The sequence below is a fragment of the Coffea arabica genome, chromosome 11e, assembly GCF_036785885.1.
Source record: "Coffea arabica cultivar ET-39 chromosome 11e, Coffea Arabica ET-39 HiFi, whole genome shotgun sequence".
Taxonomy (NCBI): Eukaryota; Viridiplantae; Streptophyta; class Magnoliopsida; order Gentianales; family Rubiaceae; genus Coffea; species Coffea arabica.
In genome coordinates this window covers 41,401,975-41,425,737 of record NC_092331.1, presented here as the reverse complement: position 1 = coordinate 41,425,737, position 23,763 = coordinate 41,401,975, and the positions used below count along the sequence as shown (strand labels likewise).

Genomic DNA, 23,763 nt, shown 5'->3' with positions numbered 1-23,763 from the left:
CCGCCAGAAAATCTGTTGACCCGAACCCCGACCCGCCAACCCGTGACGGGTCAGGTATGCTGACCCGAACCCGAAAATTTCAGGTTTACGGGGCGGCGGGTCGACCCGAAATGACCCGAAACTTAATTTTAATTTATTAATTTATCACTGTAATTTCTAATAAAATCAATTTCTCACAAAACTAATTACATAATCAAGTAATAAAAATTTAAATAAATGATTCCAAATCAAATCTAAAATAAATTAAACACCGTAAAAGTGTTTTATCCCAAGCAAAATATAAAATAAATTAAAACAATACAAAAGTGAAAAATAATATAATATATTATTTGTCCAAGTATAATAATTTCAACTTCACACAAATTAAATAAATTCGTTTAGGATTAAGTAATTAATGCCTTTGAAAAAAAGAATAACTTAGTTTAGTTAGATAAAATTATTTTTATGTTTATTAAATTATTTTTAATTCGTAAACGGGTCATATCAGGTCACCACGGGTTGACCCGAAATCGACCGGTTTTCTTTTCGGGTTCATCGGATCCAACCCGATTCTGACCCGAATTCCCGAAACCTCAACCCAAACCCATTAATTTCGTGTTAGGTTCGTGTCGTGTTTTCAGGTGGTGTCGAAAATTGCCACCCCTAGTTGCGGTGATACATTTGCGCCGACAAATTTGAGCGACGATCCGGGCTTTGATCGAGCCGTACCGTTCCTGATTTGTCTCGCGCCTTCAGATCCTCCTTCACGCTTCGACAAGAAGCAAAATATTAAGCAATCGTTCCGACGGAGCTAAATTACTACAGGATAAAGAACGAATAGGAAATTTGGATTTCGAAACAAAAAAGAGAGGGGTGCAACACGAGGACTTCCCAGGGGGTCACCCATCCTAGTACTACTCTCGCCCAAGCACGCTTAACTTCGGAGTTCTGATGGGATCCGGTGCATTAGTGCTGGTATGATCGCACCCGCCATGTTCCTTTCGCTTTATTCTTTTAAACTACCCCGTCCTGCGAAGCAGTGTGGCTTTTCTAGACCGAAATTCATTTTAAGCGTCAATTCAAGCATTTTCCTCTTATCCTTTTATTTATTTACTTTATATTTTTTTTTGTTATTGATTTGCACCCTGTTTTTTTCCCTCATCCCGCAACTCTAAATTATCACGAAATCAATCCTTCACGCTTGCAGTTAGGGGTGGCAATTCGGGTCCAAATCAGGTTGGCGGGTCGGGTTCGGGTCAACAGACCCGCCAGAAAATCTGTTGACCCGAACCCCGACCCGCCAACCCGTGACGGGTCAGGTATGCTGACCCGAACCCGAAAATTTCAGGTTTACGGGGCGGCGGGTCGACCCGAAATGACCCGAAACTTAATTTTAATTTATTAATTTATCACTGTAATTTCTAATAAAATCAATTTCTCACAAAACTAATTACATAATCAAGTAATAAAAATTTAAATAAATGATTCCAAATCAAATCTAAAATAAATTAAACACCGTAAAAGTGTTTTATCCCAAGCAAAATATAAAATAAATTAAAACAATACAAAAGTGAAAAATAATATAATATATTATTTGTCCAAGTATAATAATTTCAACTTCACACAAATTAAATAAATTCGTTTAGGATTAAGTAATTAATGCCTTTGAAAAAAAGAATAACTTAGTTTAGTTAGATAAAATTATTTTTATGTTTATTAAATTATTTTTAATTCGTAAACGGGTCATATCAGGTCACCACGGGTTGACCCGAAATCGACCGGTTTTCTTTTCGGGTTCATCGGGTCCAACCCGATTCTGACCCGAATTCCCGAAACCTCAACCCAAACCCATTAATTTCGTGTTAGGTTCGTGTCGTGTTTTCAGGTCGTGTCGAAAATTGCCACCCCTAGTTGCGGTGATACATTTGCGCCGACAAATTTGAGCGACGATCCGGGCTTTGATCGAGCCGTACCGTTCCTGATTTGTCTCGCGCCTTCAGATCCTCCTTCACGCTTCGACAAGAAGCAAAATATTAAGCAATCGTTCCGACGGAGCTAAATTACTACAGGATAAAGAACGAATAGGAAATTTGGATTTCGAAACAAAAAAGAGAGGGGTGCAACACGAGGACTTCCCAGGGGGTCACCCATCCTAGTACTACTCTCGCCCAAGCACGCTTAACTTCGGAGTTCTGATGGGATCCGGTGCATTAGTGCTGGTATGATCGCACCCGCCATGTTCCTTTCGCTTTATTCTTTTAAACTACCCCGTCCTGCGAAGCAGTGTGGCTTTTCTAGACCGAAATTCATTTTAAGCGTCAATTCAAGCATTTTCCTCTTATCCTTTTATTTATTTACTTTATATTTTTTTTTGTTATTGATTTGCACCCTGTTTTTTTCCCTCATCCCGCAACTCTAAATTATCATGAAATCAATCCTTCACGCTTGCAGTTAGGGGTGGCAATTCGGGTCCAAATCAGGTTGGCGGGTCGGGTTCGGGTCAACAGACCCGCCAGAAAATCTGTTGACCCGAACCCCGACCCGCCAACCCGTGACGGGTCAGGTATGCTGACCCGAACCCGAAAATTTCAGGTTTACGGGGCGGCGGGTCGACCCGAAATGACCCGAAACTTAATTTTAATTTATTAATTTATCACTGTAATTTCTAATAAAATCAATTTCTCACAAAACTAATTACATAATCAAGTAATAAAAATTTAAATAAATGATTCCAAATCAAATCTAAAATAAATTAAACACCGTAAAAGTGTTTTATCCCAAGCAAAATATAAAATAAATTAAAACAATACAAAAGTGAAAAATAATATAATATATTATTTGTCCAAGTATAATAATTTCAACTTCACACAAATTAAATAAATTCGTTTAGGATTAAGTAATTAATGCCTTTGAAAAAAAGAATAACTTAGTTTAGTTAGATAAAATTATTTTTATGTTTATTAAATTATTTTTAATTCGTAAACGGGTCATATCAGGTCACCACGGGTTGACCCGAAATCGACCGGTTTTCTTTTCGGGTTCATCGGGTCCAACCCGATTCTGACCCGAATTCCCGAAACCTCAACCCAAACCCATTAATTTCGTGTTAGGTTCGTGTCGTGTTTTCAGGTCGTGTCGAAAATTGCCACCCCTAGTTGCGGTGATACATTTGCGCCGACAAATTTGAGCGACGATCCGGGCTTTGATCGAGCCGTACCGTTCCTGATTTGTCTCGCGCCTTCAGATCCTCCTTCACGCTTCGACAAGAAGCAAAATATTAAGCAATCGTTCCGACGGAGCTAAATTACTACAGGATAAAGAACGAATAGGAAATTTGGATTTCGAAACAAAAAAGAGAGGGGTGCAACACGAGGACTTCCCAGGGGGTCACCCATCCTAGTACTACTCTCGCCCAAGCACGCTTAACTTCGGAGTTCTGATGGGATCCAGTGCATTAGTGCTGGTATGATCGCACCCGCCATGTTCCTTTCGCTTTATTCTTTTAAACTACCCCGTCCTGCGAAGCAGTGTGGCTTTTCTAGACCGAAATTCATTTTAAGCGTCAATTCAAGCATTTTCCTCTTATCCTTTTATTTATTTACTTTATATTTTTTTTTGTTATTGATTTGCACCCTGTTTTTTTCCCTCATCCCGCAACTCTAAATTATCATGAAATCAATCCTTCACGCTTGCAGTTAGGGGTGGCAATTCGGGTCCAAATCAGGTTGGCGGGTCGGGTTCGGGTCAACAGACCCGCCAGAAAATCTGTTGACCCGAACCCCGACCCGCCAACCCGTGACGGGTCAGGTATGCTGACCCGAACCCGAAAATTTCAGGTTTACGGGGCGGCGGGTCGACCCGAAATGACCCGAAACTTAATTTTAATTTATTAATTTATCACTGTAATTTCTAATAAAATCAATTTCTCACAAAACTAATTACATAATCAAGTAATAAAAATTTAAATAAATGATTCCAAATCAAATCTAAAATAAATTAAACACCGTAAAAGTGTTTTATCCCAAGCAAAATATAAAATAAATTAAAACAATACAAAAGTGAAAAATAATATAATATATTATTTGTCCAAGTATAATAATTTCAACTTCACACAAATTAAATAAATTCGTTTAGGATTAAGTAATTAATGCCTTTGAAAAAAAGAATAACTTAGTTTAGTTAGATAAAATTATTTTTATGTTTATTAAATTATTTTTAATTCGTAAACGGGTCATATCGGGTCACCACGGGTTGACCCGAAATCGACCGGTTTTCTTTTCGGGTTCATCGGGTCCAACCCGATTCTGACCCGAATTCCCGAAACCTCAACCCAAACCCATTAATTTCGTGTTAGGTTCGTGTCGTGTTTTCAGGTCGTGTCGAAAATTGCCACCCCTAGTTGCGGTGATACATTTGCGCCGACAAATTTGAGCGACGATCCGGGCTTTGATCGAGCCGTACCGTTCCTGATTTGTCTCGCGCCTTCAGATCCTCCTTCACGCTTCGACAAGAAGCAAAATATTAAGCAATCGTTCCGACGGAGCTAAATTACTACAGGATAAAGAACGAATAGGAAATTTGGATTTCGAAACAAAAAAGAGAGGGGTGCAACACGAGGACTTCCCAGGGGGTCACCCATCCTAGTACTACTCTCGCCCAAGCACGCTTAACTTCGGAGTTCTGATGGGATCCGGTGCATTAGTGCTGGTATGATCGCACCCGCCATGTTCCTTTCGCTTTATTCTTTTAAACTACCCCGTCCTGCGAAGCAGTGTGGCTTTTCTAGACCGAAATTCATTTTAAGCGTCAATTCAAGCATTTTCCTCTTATCCTTTTATTTATTTACTTTATATTTTTTTTTGTTATTGATTTGCACCCTGTTTTTTTCCCTCATCCCGCAACTCTAAATTATCATGAAATCAATCCTTCACGCTTGCAGTTAGGGGTGGCAATTCGGGTCCAAATCAGGTTGGCGGGTCGGGTTCGGGTCAACAGACCCGCCAGAAAATCTGTTGACCCGAACCCCGACCCGCCAACCCGTGACGGGTCAGGTATGCTGACCCGAACCCGAAAATTTCAGGTTTACGGGGCGGCGGGTCGACCCGAAATGACCCGAAACTTAATTTTAATTTATTAATTTATCACTGTAATTTCTAATAAAATCAATTTCTCACAAAACTAATTACATAATCAAGTAATAAAAATTTAAATAAATGATTCCAAATCAAATCTAAAATAAATTAAACACCGTAAAAGTGTTTTATCCCAAGCAAAATATAAAATAAATTAAAACAATACAAAAGTGAAAAATAATATAATATATTATTTGTCCAAGTATAATAATTTCAACTTCACACAAATTAAATAAATTCGTTTAGGATTAAGTAATTAATGCCTTTGAAAAAAAGAATAACTTAGTTTAGTTAGATAAAATTATTTTTATGTTTATTAAATTATTTTTAATTCGTAAACGGGTCATATCAGGTCACCACGGGTTGACCCGAAATCGACCGGTTTTCTTTTCGGGTTCATCGGGTCCAACCCGATTCTGACCCGAATTCCCGAAACCTCAACCCAAACCCATTAATTTCGTGTTAGGTTCGTGTCGTGTTTTCAGGTCGTGTCGAAAATTGCCACCCCTAGTTGCGGTGATACATTTGCGCCGACAAATTTGAGCGACGATCCGGGCTTTGATCGAGCCGTACCGTTCCTGATTTGTCTCGCGCCTTCAGATCCTCCTTCACGCTTCGACAAGAAGCAAAATATTAAGCAATCGTTCCGACGGAGCTAAATTACTACAGGATAAAGAACGAATAGGAAATTTGGATTTCGAAACAAAAAAGAGAGGGGTGCAACACGAGGACTTCCCAGGGGGTCACCCATCCTAGTACTACTCTCGCCCAAGCACGCTTAACTTCGGAGTTCTGATGGGATCCAGTGCATTAGTGCTGGTATGATCGCACCCGCCATGTTCCTTTCGCTTTATTCTTTTAAACTACCCCGTCCTGCGAAGCAGTGTGGCTTTTCTAGACCGAAATTCATTTTAAGCGTCAATTCAAGCATTTTCCTCTTATCCTTTTATTTATTTACTTTATATTTTTTTTTGTTATTGATTTGCACCCTGTTTTTTTCCCTCATCCCGCAACTCTAAATTATCATGAAATCAATCCTTCACGCTTGCAGTTAGGGGTGGCAATTCGGGTCCAAATCAGGTTGGCGGGTCGGGTTCGGGTCAACAGACCCGCCAGAAAATCTGTTGACCCGAACCCCGACCCGCCAACCCGTGACGGGTCAGGTATGCTGACCCGAACCCGAAAATTTCAGGTTTACGGGGCGGCGGGTCGACCCGAAATGACCCGAAACTTAATTTTAATTTATTAATTTATCACTGTAATTTCTAATAAAATCAATTTCTCACAAAACTAATTACATAATCAAGTAATAAAAATTTAAATAAATGATTCCAAATCAAATCTAAAATAAATTAAACACCGTAAAAGTGTTTTATCCCAAGCAAAATATAAAATAAATTAAAACAATACAAAAGTGAAAAATAATATAATATATTATTTGTCCAAGTATAATAATTTCAACTTCACACAAATTAAATAAATTCGTTTAGGATTAAGTAATTAATGCCTTTGAAAAAAAGAATAACTTAGTTTAGTTAGATAAAATTATTTTTATGTTTATTAAATTATTTTTAATTCGTAAACGGGTCATATCGGGTCACCACGGGTTGACCCGAAATCGACCGGTTTTCTTTTCGGGTTCATCGGGTCCAACCCGATTCTGACCCGAATTCCCGAAACCTCAACCCAAACCCATTAATTTCGTGTTAGGTTCGTGTCGTGTTTTCAGGTCGTGTCGAAAATTGCCACCCCTAGTTGCGGTGATACATTTGCGCCGACAAATTTGAGCGACGATCCGGGCTTTGATCGAGCCGTACCGTTCCTGATTTGTCTCGCGCCTTCAGATCCTCCTTCACGCTTCGACAAGAAGCAAAATATTAAGCAATCGTTCCGACGGAGCTAAATTACTACAGGATAAAGAACGAATAGGAAATTTGGATTTCGAAACAAAAAAGAGAGGGGTGCAACACGAGGACTTCCCAGGGGGTCACCCATCCTAGTACTACTCTCGCCCAAGCACGCTTAACTTCGGAGTTCTGATGGGATCCGGTGCATTAGTGCTGGTATGATCGCACCCGCCATGTTCCTTTCGCTTTATTCTTTTAAACTACCCCGTCCTGCGAAGCAGTGTGGCTTTTCTAGACCGAAATTCATTTTAAGCGTCAATTCAAGCATTTTCCTCTTATCCTTTTATTTATTTACTTTATATTTTTTTTTGTTATTGATTTGCACCCTGTTTTTTTCCCTCATCCCGCAACTCTAAATTATCATGAAATCAATCCTTCACGCTTGCAGTTAGGGGTGGCAATTCGGGTCCAAATCAGGTTGGCGGGTCGGGTTCGGGTCAACAGACCCGCCAGAAAATCTGTTGACCCGAACCCCGACCCGCCAACCCGTGACGGGTCAGGTATGCTGACCCGAACCCGAAAATTTCAGGTTTACGGGGCGGCGGGTCGACCCGAAATGACCCGAAACTTAATTTTAATTTATTAATTTATCACTGTAATTTCTAATAAAATCAATTTCTCACAAAACTAATTACATAATCAAGTAATAAAAATTTAAATAAATGATTCCAAATCAAATCTAAAATAAATTAAACACCGTAAAAGTGTTTTATCCCAAGCAAAATATAAAATAAATTAAAACAATACAAAAGTGAAAAATAATATAATATATTATTTGTCCAAGTATAATAATTTCAACTTCACACAAATTAAATAAATTCGTTTAGGATTAAGTAATTAATGCCTTTGAAAAAAAGAATAACTTAGTTTAGTTAGATAAAATTATTTTTATGTTTATTAAATTATTTTTAATTCGTAAACGGGTCATATCAGGTCACCACGGGTTGACCCGAAATCGACCGGTTTTCTTTTCGGGTTCATCGGGTCCAACCCGATTCTGACCCGAATTCCCGAAACCTCAACCCAAACCCATTAATTTCGTGTTAGGTTCGTGTCGTGTTTTCAGGTCGTGTCGAAAATTGCCACCCCTAGTTGCGGTGATACATTTGCGCCGACAAATTTGAGCGACGATCCGGGCTTTGATCGAGCCGTACCGTTCCTGATTTGTCTCGCGCCTTCAGATCCTCCTTCACGCTTCGACAAGAAGCAAAATATTAAGCAATCGTTCCGACGGAGCTAAATTACTACAGGATAAAGAACGAATAGGAAATTTGGATTTCGAAACAAAAAAGAGAGGGGTGCAACACGAGGACTTCCCAGGGGGTCACCCATCCTAGTACTACTCTCGCCCAAGCACGCTTAACTTCGGAGTTCTGATGGGATCCGGTGCATTAGTGCTGGTATGATCGCACCCGCCATGTTCCTTTCGCTTTATTCTTTTAAACTACCCCGTCCTGCGAAGCAGTGTGGCTTTTCTAGACCGAAATTCATTTTAAGCGTCAATTCAAGCATTTTCCTCTTATCCTTTTATTTATTTACTTTATATTTTTTTTTGTTATTGATTTGCACCCTGTTTTTTTCCCTCATCCCGCAACTCTAAATTATCATGAAATCAATCCTTCACGCTTGCAGTTAGGGGTGGCAATTCGGGTCCAAATCAGGTTGGCGGGTCGGGTTCGGGTCAACAGACCCGCCAGAAAATCTGTTGACCCGAACCCCGACCCGCCAACCCGTGACGGGTCAGGTATGCTGACCCGAACCCGAAAATTTCAGGTTTACGGGGCGGCGGGTCGACCCGAAATGACCCGAAACTTAATTTTAATTTATTAATTTATCACTGTAATTTCTAATAAAATCAATTTCTCACAAAACTAATTACATAATCAAGTAATAAAAATTTAAATAAATGATTCCAAATCAAATCTAAAATAAATTAAACACCGTAAAAGTGTTTTATCCCAAGCAAAATATAAAATAAATTAAAACAATACAAAAGTGAAAAATAATATAATATATTATTTGTCCAAGTATAATAATTTCAACTTCACACAAATTAAATAAATTCGTTTAGGATTAAGTAATTAATGCCTTTGAAAAAAAGAATAACTTAGTTTAGTTAGATAAAATTATTTTTATGTTTATTAAATTATTTTTAATTCGTAAACGGGTCATATCGGGTCACCACGGGTTGACCCGAAATCGACCGGTTTTCTTTTCGGGTTCATCGGGTCCAACCCGATTCTGACCCGAATTCCCGAAACCTCAACCCAAACCCATTAATTTCGTGTTAGGTTCGTGTCGTGTTTTCAGGTCGTGTCGAAAATTGCCACCCCTAGTTGCGGTGATACATTTGCGCCGACAAATTTGAGCGACGATCCGGGCTTTGATCGAGCCGTACCGTTCCTGATTTGTCTCGCGCCTTCAGATCCTCCTTCACGCTTCGACAAGAAGCAAAATATTAAGCAATCGTTCCGACGGAGCTAAATTACTACAGGATAAAGAACGAATAGGAAATTTGGATTTCGAAACAAAAAAGAGAGGGGTGCAACACGAGGACTTCCCAGGGGGTCACCCATCCTAGTACTACTCTCGCCCAAGCACGCTTAACTTCGGAGTTCTGATGGGATCCGGTGCATTAGTGCTGGTATGATCGCACCCGCCATGTTCCTTTCGCTTTATTCTTTTAAACTACCCCGTCCTGCGAAGCAGTGTGGCTTTTCTAGACCGAAATTCATTTTAAGCGTCAATTCAAGCATTTTCCTCTTATCCTTTTATTTATTTACTTTATATTTTTTTTTGTTATTGATTTGCACCCTGTTTTTTTCCCTCATCCCGCAACTCTAAATTATCATGAAATCAATCCTTCACGCTTGCAGTTAGGGGTGGCAATTCGGGTCCAAATCAGGTTGGCGGGTCGGGTTCGGGTCAACAGACCCGCCAGAAAATCTGTTGACCCGAACCCCGACCCGCCAACCCGTGACGGGTCAGGTATGCTGACCCGAACCCGAAAATTTCAGGTTTACGGGGCGGCGGGTCGACCCGAAATGACCCGAAACTTAATTTTAATTTATTAATTTATCACTGTAATTTCTAATAAAATCAATTTCTCACAAAACTAATTACATAATCAAGTAATAAAAATTTAAATAAATGATTCCAAATCAAATCTAAAATAAATTAAACACCGTAAAAGTGTTTTATCCCAAGCAAAATATAAAATAAATTAAAACAATACAAAAGTGAAAAATAATATAATATATTATTTGTCCAAGTATAATAATTTCAACTTCACACAAATTAAATAAATTCGTTTAGGATTAAGTAATTAATGCCTTTGAAAAAAAGAATAACTTAGTTTAGTTAGATAAAATTATTTTTATGTTTATTAAATTATTTTTAATTCGTAAACGGGTCATATCAGGTCACCACGGGTTGACCCGAAATCGACCGGTTTTCTTTTCGGGTTCATCGGGTCCAACCCGATTCTGACCCGAATTCCCGAAACCTCAACCCAAACCCATTAATTTCGTGTTAGGTTCGTGTCGTGTTTTCAGGTCGTGTCGAAAATTGCCACCCCTAGTTGCGGTGATACATTTGCGCCGACAAATTTGAGCGACGATCCGGGCTTTGATCGAGCCGTACCGTTCCTGATTTGTCTCGCGCCTTCAGATCCTCCTTCACGCTTCGACAAGAAGCAAAATATTAAGCAATCGTTCCGACGGAGCTAAATTACTACAGGATAAAGAACGAATAGGAAATTTGGATTTCGAAACAAAAAAGAGAGGGGTGCAACACGAGGACTTCCCAGGGGGTCACCCATCCTAGTACTACTCTCGCCCAAGCACGCTTAACTTCGGAGTTCTGATGGGATCCGGTGCATTAGTGCTGGTATGATCGCACCCGCCATGTTCCTTTCGCTTTATTCTTTTAAACTACCCCGTCCTGCGAAGCAGTGTGGCTTTTCTAGACCGAAATTCATTTTAAGCGTCAATTCAAGCATTTTCCTCTTATCCTTTTATTTATTTACTTTATATTTTTTTTTGTTATTGATTTGCACCCTGTTTTTTTCCCTCATCCCGCAACTCTAAATTATCATGAAATCAATCCTTCACGCTTGCAGTTAGGGGTGGCAATTCGGGTCCAAATCAGGTTGGCGGGTCGGGTTCGGGTCAACAGACCCGCCAGAAAATCTGTTGACCCGAACCCCGACCCGCCAACCCGTGACGGGTCAGGTATGCTGACCCGAACCCGAAAATTTCAGGTTTACGGGGCGGCGGGTCGACCCGAAATGACCCGAAACTTAATTTTAATTTATTAATTTATCACTGTAATTTCTAATAAAATCAATTTCTCACAAAACTAATTACATAATCAAGTAATAAAAATTTAAATAAATGATTCCAAATCAAATCTAAAATAAATTAAACACCGTAAAAGTGTTTTATCCCAAGCAAAATATAAAATAAATTAAAACAATACAAAAGTGAAAAATAATATAATATATTATTTGTCCAAGTATAATAATTTCAACTTCACACAAATTAAATAAATTCGTTTAGGATTAAGTAATTAATGCCTTTGAAAAAAAGAATAACTTAGTTTAGTTAGATAAAATTATTTTTATGTTTATTAAATTATTTTTAATTCGTAAACGGGTCATATCGGGTCACCACGGGTTGACCCGAAATCGACCGGTTTTCTTTTCGGGTTCATCGGGTCCAACCCGATTCTGACCCGAATTCCCGAAACCTCAACCCAAACCCATTAATTTCGTGTTAGGTTCGTGTCGTGTTTTCAGGTCGTGTCGAAAATTGCCACCCCTAGTTGCGGTGATACATTTGCGCCGACAAATTTGAGCGACGATCCGGGCTTTGATCGAGCCGTACCGTTCCTGATTTGTCTCGCGCCTTCAGATCCTCCTTCACGCTTCGACAAGAAGCAAAATATTAAGCAATCGTTCCGACGGAGCTAAATTACTACAGGATAAAGAACGAATAGGAAATTTGGATTTCGAAACAAAAAAGAGAGGGGTGCAACACGAGGACTTCCCAGGGGGTCACCCATCCTAGTACTACTCTCGCCCAAGCACGCTTAACTTCGGAGTTCTGATGGGATCCGGTGCATTAGTGCTGGTATGATCGCACCCGCCATGTTCCTTTCGCTTTATTCTTTTAAACTACCCCGTCCTGCGAAGCAGTGTGGCTTTTCTAGACCGAAATTCATTTTAAGCGTCAATTCAAGCATTTTCCTCTTATCCTTTTATTTATTTACTTTATATTTTTTTTTGTTATTGATTTGCACCCTGTTTTTTTCCCTCATCCCGCAACTCTAAATTATCATGAAATCAATCCTTCACGCTTGCAGTTAGGGGTGGCAATTCGGGTCCAAATCAGGTTGGCGGGTCGGGTTCGGGTCAACAGACCCGCCAGAAAATCTGTTGACCCGAACCCCGACCCGCCAACCCGTGACGGGTCAGGTATGCTGACCCGAACCCGAAAATTTCAGGTTTACGGGGCGGCGGGTCGACCCGAAATGACCCGAAACTTAATTTTAATTTATTAATTTATCACTGTAATTTCTAATAAAATCAATTTCTCACAAAACTAATTACATAATCAAGTAATAAAAATTTAAATAAATGATTCCAAATCAAATCTAAAATAAATTAAACACCGTAAAAGTGTTTTATCCCAAGCAAAATATAAAATAAATTAAAACAATACAAAAGTGAAAAATAATATAATATATTATTTGTCCAAGTATAATAATTTCAACTTCACACAAATTAAATAAATTCGTTTAGGATTAAGTAATTAATGCCTTTGAAAAAAAGAATAACTTAGTTTAGTTAGATAAAATTATTTTTATGTTTATTAAATTATTTTTAATTCGTAAACGGGTCATATCAGGTCACCACGGGTTGACCCGAAATCGACCGGTTTTCTTTTCGGGTTCATCGGGTCCAACCCGATTCTGACCCGAATTCCCGAAACCTCAACCCAAACCCATTAATTTCGTGTTAGGTTCGTGTCGTGTTTTCAGGTCGTGTCGAAAATTGCCACCCCTAGTTGCGGTGATACATTTGCGCCGACAAATTTGAGCGACGATCCGGGCTTTGATCGAGCCGTACCGTTCCTGATTTGTCTCGCGCCTTCAGATCCTCCTTCACGCTTCGACAAGAAGCAAAATATTAAGCAATCGTTCCGACGGAGCTAAATTACTACAGGATAAAGAACGAATAGGAAATTTGGATTTCGAAACAAAAAAGAGAGGGGTGCAACACGAGGACTTCCCAGGGGGTCACCCATCCTAGTACTACTCTCGCCCAAGCACGCTTAACTTCGGAGTTCTGATGGGATCCGGTGCATTAGTGCTGGTATGATCGCACCCGCCATGTTCCTTTCGCTTTATTCTTTTAAACTACCCCGTCCTGCGAAGCAGTGTGGCTTTTCTAGACCGAAATTCATTTTAAGCGTCAATTCAAGCATTTTCCTCTTATCCTTTTATTTATTTACTTTATATTTTTTTTTGTTATTGATTTGCACCCTGTTTTTTTCCCTCATCCCGCAACTCTAAATTATCATGAAATCAATCCTTCACGCTTGCAGTTAGGGGTGGCAATTCGGGTCCAAATCAGGTTGGCGGGTCGGGTTCGGGTCAACAGACCCGCCAGAAAATCTGTTGACCCGAACCCCGACCCGCCAACCCGTGACGGGTCAGGTATGCTGACCCGAACCCGAAAATTTCAGGTTTACGGGGCGGCGGGTCGACCCGAAATGACCCGAAACTTAATTTTAATTTATTAATTTATCACTGTAATTTCTAATAAAATCAATTTCTCACAAAACTAATTACATAATCAAGTAATAAAAATTTAAATAAATGATTCCAAATCAAATCTAAAATAAATTAAACACCGTAAAAGTGTTTTATCCCAAGCAAAATATAAAATAAATTAAAACAATACAAAAGTGAAAAATAATATAATATATTATTTGTCCAAGTATAATAATTTCAACTTCACACAAATTAAATAAATTCGTTTAGGATTAAGTAATTAATGCCTTTGAAAAAAAGAATAACTTAGTTTAGTTAGATAAAATTATTTTTATGTTTATTAAATTATTTTTAATTCGTAAACGGGTCATATCGGGTCATATCAGGTCACCACGGGTTGACCCGAAATCGACCGGTTTTCTTTTCGGGTTCATCGGGTCCAACCCGATTCTGACCCGAATTCCCGAAACCTCAACCCAAACCCATTAATTTCGTGTTAGGTTCGTGTCGTGTTTTCAGGTCGTGTCGAAAATTGCCACCCCTAGTTGCGGTGATACATTTGCGCCGACAAATTTGAGCGACGATCCGGGCTTTGATCGAGCCGTACCGTTCCTGATTTGTCTCGCGCCTTCAGATCCTCCTTCACGCTTCGACAAGAAGCAAAATATTAAGCAATCGTTCCGACGGAGCTAAATTACTACAGGATAAAGAACGAATAGGAAATTTGGATTTCGAAACAAAAAAGAGAGGGGTGCAACACGAGGACTTCCCAGGGGGTCACCCATCCTAGTACTACTCTCGCCCAAGCACGCTTAACTTCGGAGTTCTGATGGGATCCGGTGCATTAGTGCTGGTATGATCGCACCCGCCATGTTCCTTTCGCTTTATTCTTTTAAACTACCCCGTCCTGCGAAGCAGTGTGGCTTTTCTAGACCGAAATTCATTTTAAGCGTCAATTCAAGCATTTTCCTCTTATCCTTTTATTTATTTACTTTATATTTTTTTTTGTTATTGATTTGCACCCTGTTTTTTTCCCTCATCCCGCAACTCTAAATTATCATGAAATCAATCCTTCACGCTTGCAGTTAGGGGTGGCAATTCGGGTCCAAATCAGGTTGGCGGGTCGGGTTCGGGTCAACAGACCCGCCAGAAAATCTGTTGACCCGAACCCCGACCCGCCAACCCGTGACGGGTCAGGTATGCTGACCCGAACCCGAAAATTTCAGGTTTACGGGGCGGCGGGTCGACCCGAAATGACCCGAAACTTAATTTTAATTTATTAATTTATCACTGTAATTTCTAATAAAATCAATTTCTCACAAAACTAATTACATAATCAAGTAATAAAAATTTAAATAAATGATTCCAAATCAAATCTAAAATAAATTAAACACCGTAAAAGTGTTTTATCCCAAGCAAAATATAAAATAAATTAAAACAATACAAAAGTGAAAAATAATATAATATATTATTTGTCCAAGTATAATAATTTCAACTTCACACAAATTAAATAAATTCGTTTAGGATTAAGTAATTAATGCCTTTGAAAAAAAGAATAACTTAGTTTAGTTAGATAAAATTATTTTTATGTTTATTAAATTATTTTTAATTCGTAAACGGGTCATATCAGGTCACCACGGGTTGACCCGAAATCGACCGGTTTTCTTTTCGGGTTCATCGGGTCCAACCCGATTCTGACCCGAATTCCCGAAACCTCAACCCAAACCCATTAATTTCGTGTTAGGTTCGTGTCGTGTTTTCAGGTCGTGTCGAAAATTGCCACCCCTAGTTGCGGTGATACATTTGCGCCGACAAATTTGAGCGACGATCCGGGCTTTGATCGAGCCGTACCGTTCCTGATTTGTCTCGCGCCTTCAGATCCTCCTTCACGCTTCGACAAGAAGCAAAATATTAAGCAATCGTTCCGACGGAGCTAAATTACTACAGGATAAAGAACGAATAGGAAATTTGGATTTCGAAACAAAAAAGAGAGGGGTGCAACACGAGGACTTCCCAGGGGGTCACCCATCCTAGTACTACTCTCGCCCAAGCACGCTTAACTTCGGAGTTCTGATGGGATCCGGTGCATTAGTGCTGGTATGATCGCACCCGCCATGTTCCTTTCGCTTTATTCTTTTAAACTACCCCGTCCTGCGAAGCAGTGTGGCTTTTCTAGACCGAAATTCATTTTAAGCGTCAATTCAAGCATTTTCCTCTTATCCTTTTATTTATTTACTTTATATTTTTTTTTGTTATTGATTTGCACCCTGTTTTTTTCCCTCATCCCGCAACTCTAAATTATCATGAAATCAATCCTTCACGCTTGCAGTTAGGGGTGGCAATTCGGGTCCAAATCAGGTTGGCGGGTCGGGTTCGGGTCAACAGACCCGCCAGAAAATCTGTTGACCCGAACCCCGACCCGCCAACCCGTGACGGGTCAGGTATGCTGACCCGAACCCGAAAATTTCAGGTTTACGGGGCGGCGGGTCGACCCGAAATGACCCGAAACTTAATTTTAATTTATTAATTTATCACTGTAATTTCTAATAAAATCAATTTCTCACAAAACTAATTACATAATCAAGTAATAAAAATTTAAATAAATGATTCCAAATCAAATCTAAAATAAATTAAACACCGTAAAAGTGTTTTATCCCAAGCAAAATATAAAATAAATTAAAACAATACAAAAGTGAAAAATAATATAATATATTATTTGTCCAAGTATAATAATTTCAACTTCACACAAATTAAATAAATTCGTTTAGGATTAAGTAATTAATGCCTTTGAAAAAAAGAATAACTTAGTTTAGTTAGATAAAATTATTTTTATGTTTATTAAATTATTTTTAATTCGTAAACGGGTCATATCGGGTCATATCAGGTCACCACGGGTTGACCCGAAATCGACCGGTTTTCTTTTCGGGTTCATCGGGTCCAACCCGATTCTGACCCGAATTCCCGAAACCTCAACCCAAACCCATTAATTTCGTGTTAGGTTCGTGTCGTGTTTTCAGGTCGTGTCGAAAATTGCCACCCCTAGTTGCGGTGATACATTTGCGCCGACAAATTTGAGCGACGATCCGGGCTTTGATCGAGCCGTACCGTTCCTGATTTGTCTCGCGCCTTCAGATCCTCCTTCACGCTTCGACAAGAAGCAAAATATTAAGCAATCGTTCCGACGGAGCTAAATTACTACAGGATAAAGAACGAATAGGAAATTTGGATTTCGAAACAAAAAAGAGAGGGGTGCAACACGAGGACTTCCCAGGGGGTCACCCATCCTAGTACTACTCTCGCCCAAGCACGCTTAACTTCGGAGTTCTGATGGGATCCGGTGCATTAGTGCTGGTATGATCGCACCCGCCATGTTCCTTTCGCTTTATTCTTTTAAACTACCCCGTCCTGCGAAGCAGTGTGGCTTTTCTAGACCGAAATTCATTTTAAGCGTCAATTCAAGCATTTTCCTCTTATCCTTTTATTTATTTACTTTATATTTTTTTTTGTTATTGATTTGCACCCTGTTTTTTTCCCTCATCCCGCAACTCTAAATTATCATGAAATCAATCCTTCACGCTTGCAGTTAGGGGTGGCAATTCGGGTCCAAATCAGGTTGGCGGGTCGGGTTCGGGTCAACAGACCCGCCAGAAAATCTGTTGACCCGAACCCCGACCCGCCAACCCGTGACGGGTCAGGTATGCTGACCCGAACCCGAAAATTTCAGGTTTACGGGGCGGCGGGTCGACCCGAAATGACCCGAAACTTAATTTTAATTTATTAATTTATCACTGTAATTTCTAATAAAATCAATTTCTCACAAAACTAATTACATAATCAAGTAATAAAAATTTAAATAAATGATTCCAAATCAAATCTAAAATAAATTAAACACCGTAAAAGTGTTTTATCCCAAGCAAAATATAAAATAAATTAAAACAATACAAAAGTGAAAAATAATATAATATATTATTTGTCCAAGTATAATAATTTCAACTTCACACAAATTAAATAAATTCGTTTAGGATTAAGTAATTAATGCCTTTGAAAAAAAGAATAACTTAGTTTAGTTAGATAAAATTATTTTTATGTTTATTAAATTATTTTTAATTCGTAAACGGGTCATATCAGGTCACCACGGGTTGACCCGAAATCGACCGGTTTTCTTTTCGGGTTCATCGGGTCCAACCCGATTCTGACCCGAATTCCCGAAACCTCAACCCAAACCCATTAATTTCGTGTTAGGTTCGTGTCGTGTTTTCAGGTCGTGTCGAAAATTGCCACCCCTAGTTGCGGTGATACATTTGCGCCGACAAATTTGAGCGACGATCCGGGCTTTGATCGAGCCGTACCGTTCCTGATTTGTCTCGCGCCTTCAGATCCTCCTTCACGCTTCGACAAGAAGCAAAATATTAAGCAATCGTTCCGACGGAGCTAAATTACTACAGGATAAAGAACGAATAGGAAATTTGGATTTCGAAACAAAAAAGAGAGGGGTGCAACACGAGGACTTCCCAGGGGGTCACCCATCCTAGTACTACTCTCGCCCAAGCACGCTTAACTTCGGAGTTCTGATGGGATCCGGTGCATTAGTGCTGGTATGATCGCACCCGCCATGTTCCTTTCGCTTTATTCTTTTAAACTACCCCGTCCTGCGAAGCAGTGTGGCTTTTCTAGACCGAAATTCATTTTAAGCGTCAATTCAAGCATTTTCCTCTTATCCTTTTATTTATTTACTTTATATTTTTTTTTGTTATTGATTTGCACCCTGTTTTTTTCCCTCATCCCGCAACTCTAAATTATCATGAAATCAATCCTTCACGCTTGCAGTTAGGGGTGGCAATTCGGGTCCAAATCAGGTTGGCGGGTCGGGTTCGGGTCAACAGACCCGCCAGAAAATCTGTTGACCCGAACCCCGACCCGCCAACCCGTGACGGGTCAGGTATGCTGACCCGAACCCGAAAATTTCAGGTTTACGGGGCGGCGGGTCGACCCGAAATGACCCGAAACTTAATTTTAATTTATTAATTTATCACTGTAATTTCTAATAAAATCAATTTCTCACAAAACTAATTACATAATCAAGTAATAAAAATTTAAATAAATGATTCCAAATCAAATCTAAAATAAATTAAACACCGTAAAAGTGTTTTATCCCAAGCAAAATATAAAATAAATTAAAACAATACAAAAGTGAAAAATAATATAATATATTATTTGTCCAAGTATAATAATTTCAACTTCACACAAATTAAATAAATTCGTTTAGGATTAAGTAATTAATGCCTTTGAAAAAAAGAATAACTTAGTTTAGTTAGATAAAATTATTTTTATGTTTATTAAATTATTTTTAATTCGTAAACGGGTCATATCGGGTCATATCAGGTCACCACGGGTTGACCCGAAATCGACCGGTTTTCTTTTCGGGTTCATCGGGTCCAACCCGATTCTGACCCGAATTCCCGAAACCTCAACCCAAACCCATTAATTTCGTGTTAGGTTCGTGTCGTGTTTTCAGGTCGTGTCGAAAATTGCCACCCCTAGTTGCGGTGATACATTTGCGCCGACAAATTTGAGCGACGATCCGGGCTTTGATCGAGCCGTACCGTTCCTGATTTGTCTCGCGCCTTCAGATCCTCCTTCACGCTTCGACAAGAAGCAAAATATTAAGCAATCGTTCCGACGGAGCTAAATTACTACAGGATAAAGAACGAATAGGAAATTTGGATTTCGAAACAAAAAAGAGAGGGGTGCAACACGAGGACTTCCCAGGGGGTCACCCATCCTAGTACTACTCTCGCCCAAGCACGCTTAACTTCGGAGTTCTGATGGGATCCGGTGCATTAGTGCTGGTATGATCGCACCCGCCATGTTCCTTTCGCTTTATTCTTTTAAACTACCCCGTCCTGCGAAGCAGTGTGGCTTTTCTAGACCGAAATTCATTTTAAGCGTCAATTCAAGCATTTTCCTCTTATCCTTTTATTTATTTACTTTATATTTTTTTTTGTTATTGATTTGCACCCTGTTTTTTTCCCTCATCCCGCAACTCTAAATTATCATGAAATCAATCCTTCACGCTTGCAGTTAGGGGTGGCAATTCGGGTCCAAATCAGGTTGGCGGGTCGGGTTCGGGTCAACAGACCCGCCAGAAAATCTGTTGACCCGAACCCCGACCCGCCAACCCGTGACGGGTCAGGTATGCTGACCCGAACCCGAAAATTTCAGGTTTACGGGGCGGCGGGTCGACCCGAAATGACCCGAAACTTAATTTTAATTTATTAATTTATCACTGTAATTTCTAATAAAATCAATTTCTCACAAAACTAATTACATAATCAAGTAATAAAAATTTAAATAAATGATTCCAAATCAAATCTAAAATAAATTAAACACCGTAAAAGTGTTTTATCCCAAGCAAAATATAAAATAAATTAAAACAATACAAAAGTGAAAAATAATATAATATATTATTTGTCCAAGTATAATAATTTCAACTTCACACAAATTAAATAAATTCGTTTAGGATTAAGTAATTAATGCCTTTGAAAAAAAGAATAACTTAGTTTAGTTAGATAAAATTATTTTTATGTTTATTAAATTATTTTTAATTCGTAAACGGGTCATATCAGGTCACCACGGGTTGACCCGAAATCGACCGGTTTTCTTTTCGGGTTCATCGGGTCCAACCCGATTCTGACCCGAATTCCCGAAACCTCAACCCAAACCCATTAATTTCGTGTTAGGTTCGTGTCGTGTTTTCAGGTCGTGTCGAAAATTGCCACCCCTAGTTGCGGTGATACATTTGCGCCGACAAATTTGAGCGACGATCCGGGCTTTGATCGAGCCGTACCGTTCCTGATTTGTCTCGCGCCTTCAGATCCTCCTTCACGCTTCGACAAGAAGCAAAATATTAAGCAATCGTTCCGACGGAGCTAAATTACTACAGGATAAAGAACGAATAGGAAATTTGGATTTCGAAACAAAAAAGAGAGGGGTGCAACACGAGGACTTCCCAGGGGGTCACCCATCCTAGTACTACTCTCGCCCAAGCACGCTTAACTTCGGAGTTCTGATGGGATCCGGTGCATTAGTGCTGGTATGATCGCACCCGCCATGTTCCTTTCGCTTTATTCTTTTAAACTACCCCGTCCTGCGAAGCAGTGTGGCTTTTCTAGACCGAAATTCATTTTAAGCGTCAATTCAAGCATTTTCCTCTTATCCTTTTATTTATTTACTTTATATTTTTTTTTGTTATTGATTTGCACCCTGTTTTTTTCCCTCATCCCGCAACTCTAAATTATCATGAAATCAATCCTTCACGCTTGCAGTTAGGGGTGGCAATTCGGGTCCAAATCAGGTTGGCGGGTCGGGTTCGGGTCAACAGACCCGCCAGAAAATCTGTTGACCCGAACCCCGACCCGCCAACCCGTGACGGGTCAGGTATGCTGACCCGAACCCGAAAATTTCAGGTTTACGGGGCGGCGGGTCGACCCGAAATGACCCGAAACTTAATTTTAATTTATTAATTTATCACTGTAATTTCTAATAAAATCAATTTCTCACAAAACTAATTACATAATCAAGTAATAAAAATTTAAATAAATGATTCCAAATCAAATCTAAAATAAATTAAACACCGTAAAAGTGTTTTATCCCAAGCAAAATATAAAATAAATTAAAACAATACAAAAGTGAAAAATAATATAATATATTATTTGTCCAAGTATAATAATTTCAACTTCACACAAATTAAATAAATTCGTTTAGGATTAAGTAATTAATGCCTTTGAAAAAAAGAATAACTTAGTTTAGTTAGATAAAATTATTTTTATGTTTATTAAATTATTTTTAATTCGTAAACGGGTCATATCGGGTCATATCAGGTCACCACGGGTTGACCCGAAATCGACCGGTTTTCTTTTCGGGTTCATCGGGTCCAACCCGATTCTGACCCGAATTCCCGAAACCTCAACCCAAACCCATTAATTTCGTGTTAGGTTCGTGTCGTGTTTTCAGGTCGTGTCGAAAATTGCCACCCCTAGTTGCGGTGATACATTTGCGCCGACAAATTTGAGCGACGATCCGGGCTTTGATCGAGCCGTACCGTTCCTGATTTGTCTCGCGCCTTCAGATCCTCCTTCACGCTTCGACAAGAAGCAAAATATTAAGCAATCGTTCCGACGGAGCTAAATTACTACAGGATAAAGAACGAATAGGAAATTTGGATTTCGAAACAAAAAAGAGAGGGGTGCAACACGAGGACTTCCCAGGGGGTCACCCATCCTAGTACTACTCTCGCCCAAGCACGCTTAACTTCGGAGTTCTGATGGGATCCGGTGCATTAGTGCTGGTATGATCGCACCCGCCATGTTCCTTTCGCTTTATTCTTTTAAACTACCCCGTCCTGCGAAGCAGTGTGGCTTTTCTAGACCGAAATTCATTTTAAGCGTCAATTCAAGCATTTTCCTCTTATCCTTTTATTTATTTACTTTATATTTTTTTTTGTTATTGATTTGCACCCTGTTTTTTTCCCTCATCCCGCAACTCTAAATTATCATGAAATCAATCCTTCACGCTTGCAGTTAGGGGTGGCAATTCGGGTCCAAATCAGGTTGGCGGGTCGGGTTCGGGTCAACAGACCCGCCAGAAAATCTGTTGACCCGAACCCCGACCCGCCAACCCGTGACGGGTCAGGTATGCTGACCCGAACCCGAAAATTTCAGGTTTACGGGGCGGCGGGTCGACCCGAAATGACCCGAAACTTAATTTTAATTTATTAATTTATCACTGTAATTTCTAATAAAATCAATTTCTCACAAAACTAATTACATAATCAAGTAATAAAAATTTAAATAAATGATTCCAAATCAAATCTAAAATAAATTAAACACCGTAAAAGTGTTTTATCCCAAGCAAAATATAAAATAAATTAAAACAATACAAAAGTGAAAAATAATATAATATATTATTTGTCCAAGTATAATAATTTCAACTTCACACAAATTAAATAAATTCGTTTAGGATTAAGTAATTAATGCCTTTGAAAAAAAGAATAACTTAGTTTAGTTAGATAAAATTATTTTTATGTTTATTAAATTATTTTTAATTCGTAAACGGGTCATATCGGGTCATATCAGGTCACCACGGGTTGACCCGAAATCGACCGGTTTTCTTTTCGGGTTCATCGGGTCCAACCCGATTCTGACCCGAATTCCCGAAACCTCAACCCAAACCCATTAATTTCGTGTTAGGTTCGTGTCGTGTTTTCAGGTCGTGTCGAAAATTGCCACCCCTAGTTGCGGTGATACATTTGCGCCGACAAATTTGAGCGACGATCCGGGCTTTGATCGAGCCGTACCGTTCCTGATTTGTCTCGCGCCTTCAGATCCTCCTTCACGCTTCGACAAGAAGCAAAATATTAAGCAATCGTTCCGACGGAGCTAAATTACTACAGGATAAAGAACGAATAGGAAATTTGGATTTCGAAACAAAAAAGAGAGGGGTGCAACACGAGGACTTCCCAGGGGGTCACCCATCCTAGTACTACTCTCGCCCAAGCACGCTTAACTTCGGAGTTCTGATGGGATCCGGTGCATTAGTGCTGGTATGATCGCACCCGCCATGTTCCTTTCGCTTTATTCTTTTAAACTACCCCGTCCTGCGAAGCAGTGTGGCTTTTCTAGACCGAAATTCATTTTAAGCGTCAATTCAAGCATTTTCCTCTTATCCTTTTATTTATTTACTTTATATTTTTTTTTGTTATTGATTTGCACCCTGTTTTTTTCCCTCATCCCGCAACTCTAAATTATCATGAAATCAATCCTTCACGCTTGCAGTTAGGGGTGGCAATTCGGGTCCAAATCAGGTTGGCGGGTCGGGTTCGGGTCAACAGACCCGCCAGAAAATCTGTTGACCCGAACCCCGACCCGCCAACCCGTGACGGGTCAGGTATGCTGACCCGAACCCGAAAA

At 39.5% G+C, this 23,763-nt stretch overlaps 19 non-coding genes across 19 annotated transcripts; all 19 read right to left on the bottom strand.

Moving 5' to 3' along the window:
• Window positions 1-849: 849 nt before the first annotated feature.
• On the bottom strand, window positions 850-968 carry LOC140029045 (5S ribosomal RNA). The gene has a single exon (XR_011832950.1). It is a non-coding gene; the product is annotated as a 5S ribosomal RNA (ribosomal RNA).
• A 1,125-nt stretch (window positions 969-2,093) lies between these two features.
• Window positions 2,094-2,212, bottom strand: LOC140029044 (5S ribosomal RNA). Its single transcript, XR_011832949.1, has one exon. It is a non-coding gene; the product is annotated as a 5S ribosomal RNA (ribosomal RNA).
• Window positions 2,213-3,337: 1,125 nt separating this feature from the next.
• On the bottom strand, window positions 3,338-3,456 carry LOC140030657 (5S ribosomal RNA). Its single transcript, XR_011834572.1, has one exon. It is a non-coding gene; the product is annotated as a 5S ribosomal RNA (ribosomal RNA).
• A 1,125-nt stretch (window positions 3,457-4,581) lies between these two features.
• LOC140029043 (5S ribosomal RNA) lies at window positions 4,582-4,700 on the bottom strand. The gene has a single exon (XR_011832948.1). It is a non-coding gene; the product is annotated as a 5S ribosomal RNA (ribosomal RNA).
• A 1,125-nt stretch (window positions 4,701-5,825) lies between these two features.
• Window positions 5,826-5,944, bottom strand: LOC140030656 (5S ribosomal RNA). Its single transcript, XR_011834571.1, has one exon. It is a non-coding gene; the product is annotated as a 5S ribosomal RNA (ribosomal RNA).
• Window positions 5,945-7,069: 1,125 nt separating this feature from the next.
• LOC140029042 (5S ribosomal RNA) lies at window positions 7,070-7,188 on the bottom strand. The gene has a single exon (XR_011832947.1). It is a non-coding gene; the product is annotated as a 5S ribosomal RNA (ribosomal RNA).
• Window positions 7,189-8,313: 1,125 nt separating this feature from the next.
• LOC140029041 (5S ribosomal RNA) lies at window positions 8,314-8,432 on the bottom strand. The gene has a single exon (XR_011832946.1). It is a non-coding gene; the product is annotated as a 5S ribosomal RNA (ribosomal RNA).
• A 1,125-nt stretch (window positions 8,433-9,557) lies between these two features.
• On the bottom strand, window positions 9,558-9,676 carry LOC140029039 (5S ribosomal RNA). Its single transcript, XR_011832944.1, has one exon. It is a non-coding gene; the product is annotated as a 5S ribosomal RNA (ribosomal RNA).
• A 1,125-nt stretch (window positions 9,677-10,801) lies between these two features.
• LOC140029038 (5S ribosomal RNA) lies at window positions 10,802-10,920 on the bottom strand. The gene has a single exon (XR_011832943.1). It is a non-coding gene; the product is annotated as a 5S ribosomal RNA (ribosomal RNA).
• A 1,125-nt stretch (window positions 10,921-12,045) lies between these two features.
• LOC140029037 (5S ribosomal RNA) lies at window positions 12,046-12,164 on the bottom strand. Its single transcript, XR_011832942.1, has one exon. It is a non-coding gene; the product is annotated as a 5S ribosomal RNA (ribosomal RNA).
• Window positions 12,165-13,289: 1,125 nt separating this feature from the next.
• Window positions 13,290-13,408, bottom strand: LOC140029036 (5S ribosomal RNA). Its single transcript, XR_011832941.1, has one exon. It is a non-coding gene; the product is annotated as a 5S ribosomal RNA (ribosomal RNA).
• A 1,135-nt stretch (window positions 13,409-14,543) lies between these two features.
• Window positions 14,544-14,662, bottom strand: LOC140029035 (5S ribosomal RNA). The gene has a single exon (XR_011832940.1). It is a non-coding gene; the product is annotated as a 5S ribosomal RNA (ribosomal RNA).
• A 1,125-nt stretch (window positions 14,663-15,787) lies between these two features.
• LOC140029034 (5S ribosomal RNA) lies at window positions 15,788-15,906 on the bottom strand. Its single transcript, XR_011832939.1, has one exon. It is a non-coding gene; the product is annotated as a 5S ribosomal RNA (ribosomal RNA).
• Window positions 15,907-17,041: 1,135 nt separating this feature from the next.
• Window positions 17,042-17,160, bottom strand: LOC140029033 (5S ribosomal RNA). The gene has a single exon (XR_011832938.1). It is a non-coding gene; the product is annotated as a 5S ribosomal RNA (ribosomal RNA).
• A 1,125-nt stretch (window positions 17,161-18,285) lies between these two features.
• Window positions 18,286-18,404, bottom strand: LOC140029032 (5S ribosomal RNA). The gene has a single exon (XR_011832937.1). It is a non-coding gene; the product is annotated as a 5S ribosomal RNA (ribosomal RNA).
• Window positions 18,405-19,539: 1,135 nt separating this feature from the next.
• On the bottom strand, window positions 19,540-19,658 carry LOC140029031 (5S ribosomal RNA). The gene has a single exon (XR_011832936.1). It is a non-coding gene; the product is annotated as a 5S ribosomal RNA (ribosomal RNA).
• A 1,125-nt stretch (window positions 19,659-20,783) lies between these two features.
• On the bottom strand, window positions 20,784-20,902 carry LOC140029030 (5S ribosomal RNA). Its single transcript, XR_011832935.1, has one exon. It is a non-coding gene; the product is annotated as a 5S ribosomal RNA (ribosomal RNA).
• Window positions 20,903-22,037: 1,135 nt separating this feature from the next.
• LOC140029028 (5S ribosomal RNA) lies at window positions 22,038-22,156 on the bottom strand. Its single transcript, XR_011832933.1, has one exon. It is a non-coding gene; the product is annotated as a 5S ribosomal RNA (ribosomal RNA).
• A 1,135-nt stretch (window positions 22,157-23,291) lies between these two features.
• LOC140029027 (5S ribosomal RNA) lies at window positions 23,292-23,410 on the bottom strand. Its single transcript, XR_011832932.1, has one exon. It is a non-coding gene; the product is annotated as a 5S ribosomal RNA (ribosomal RNA).
• Between the last annotated feature and the right edge of the window lie 353 nt (window positions 23,411-23,763).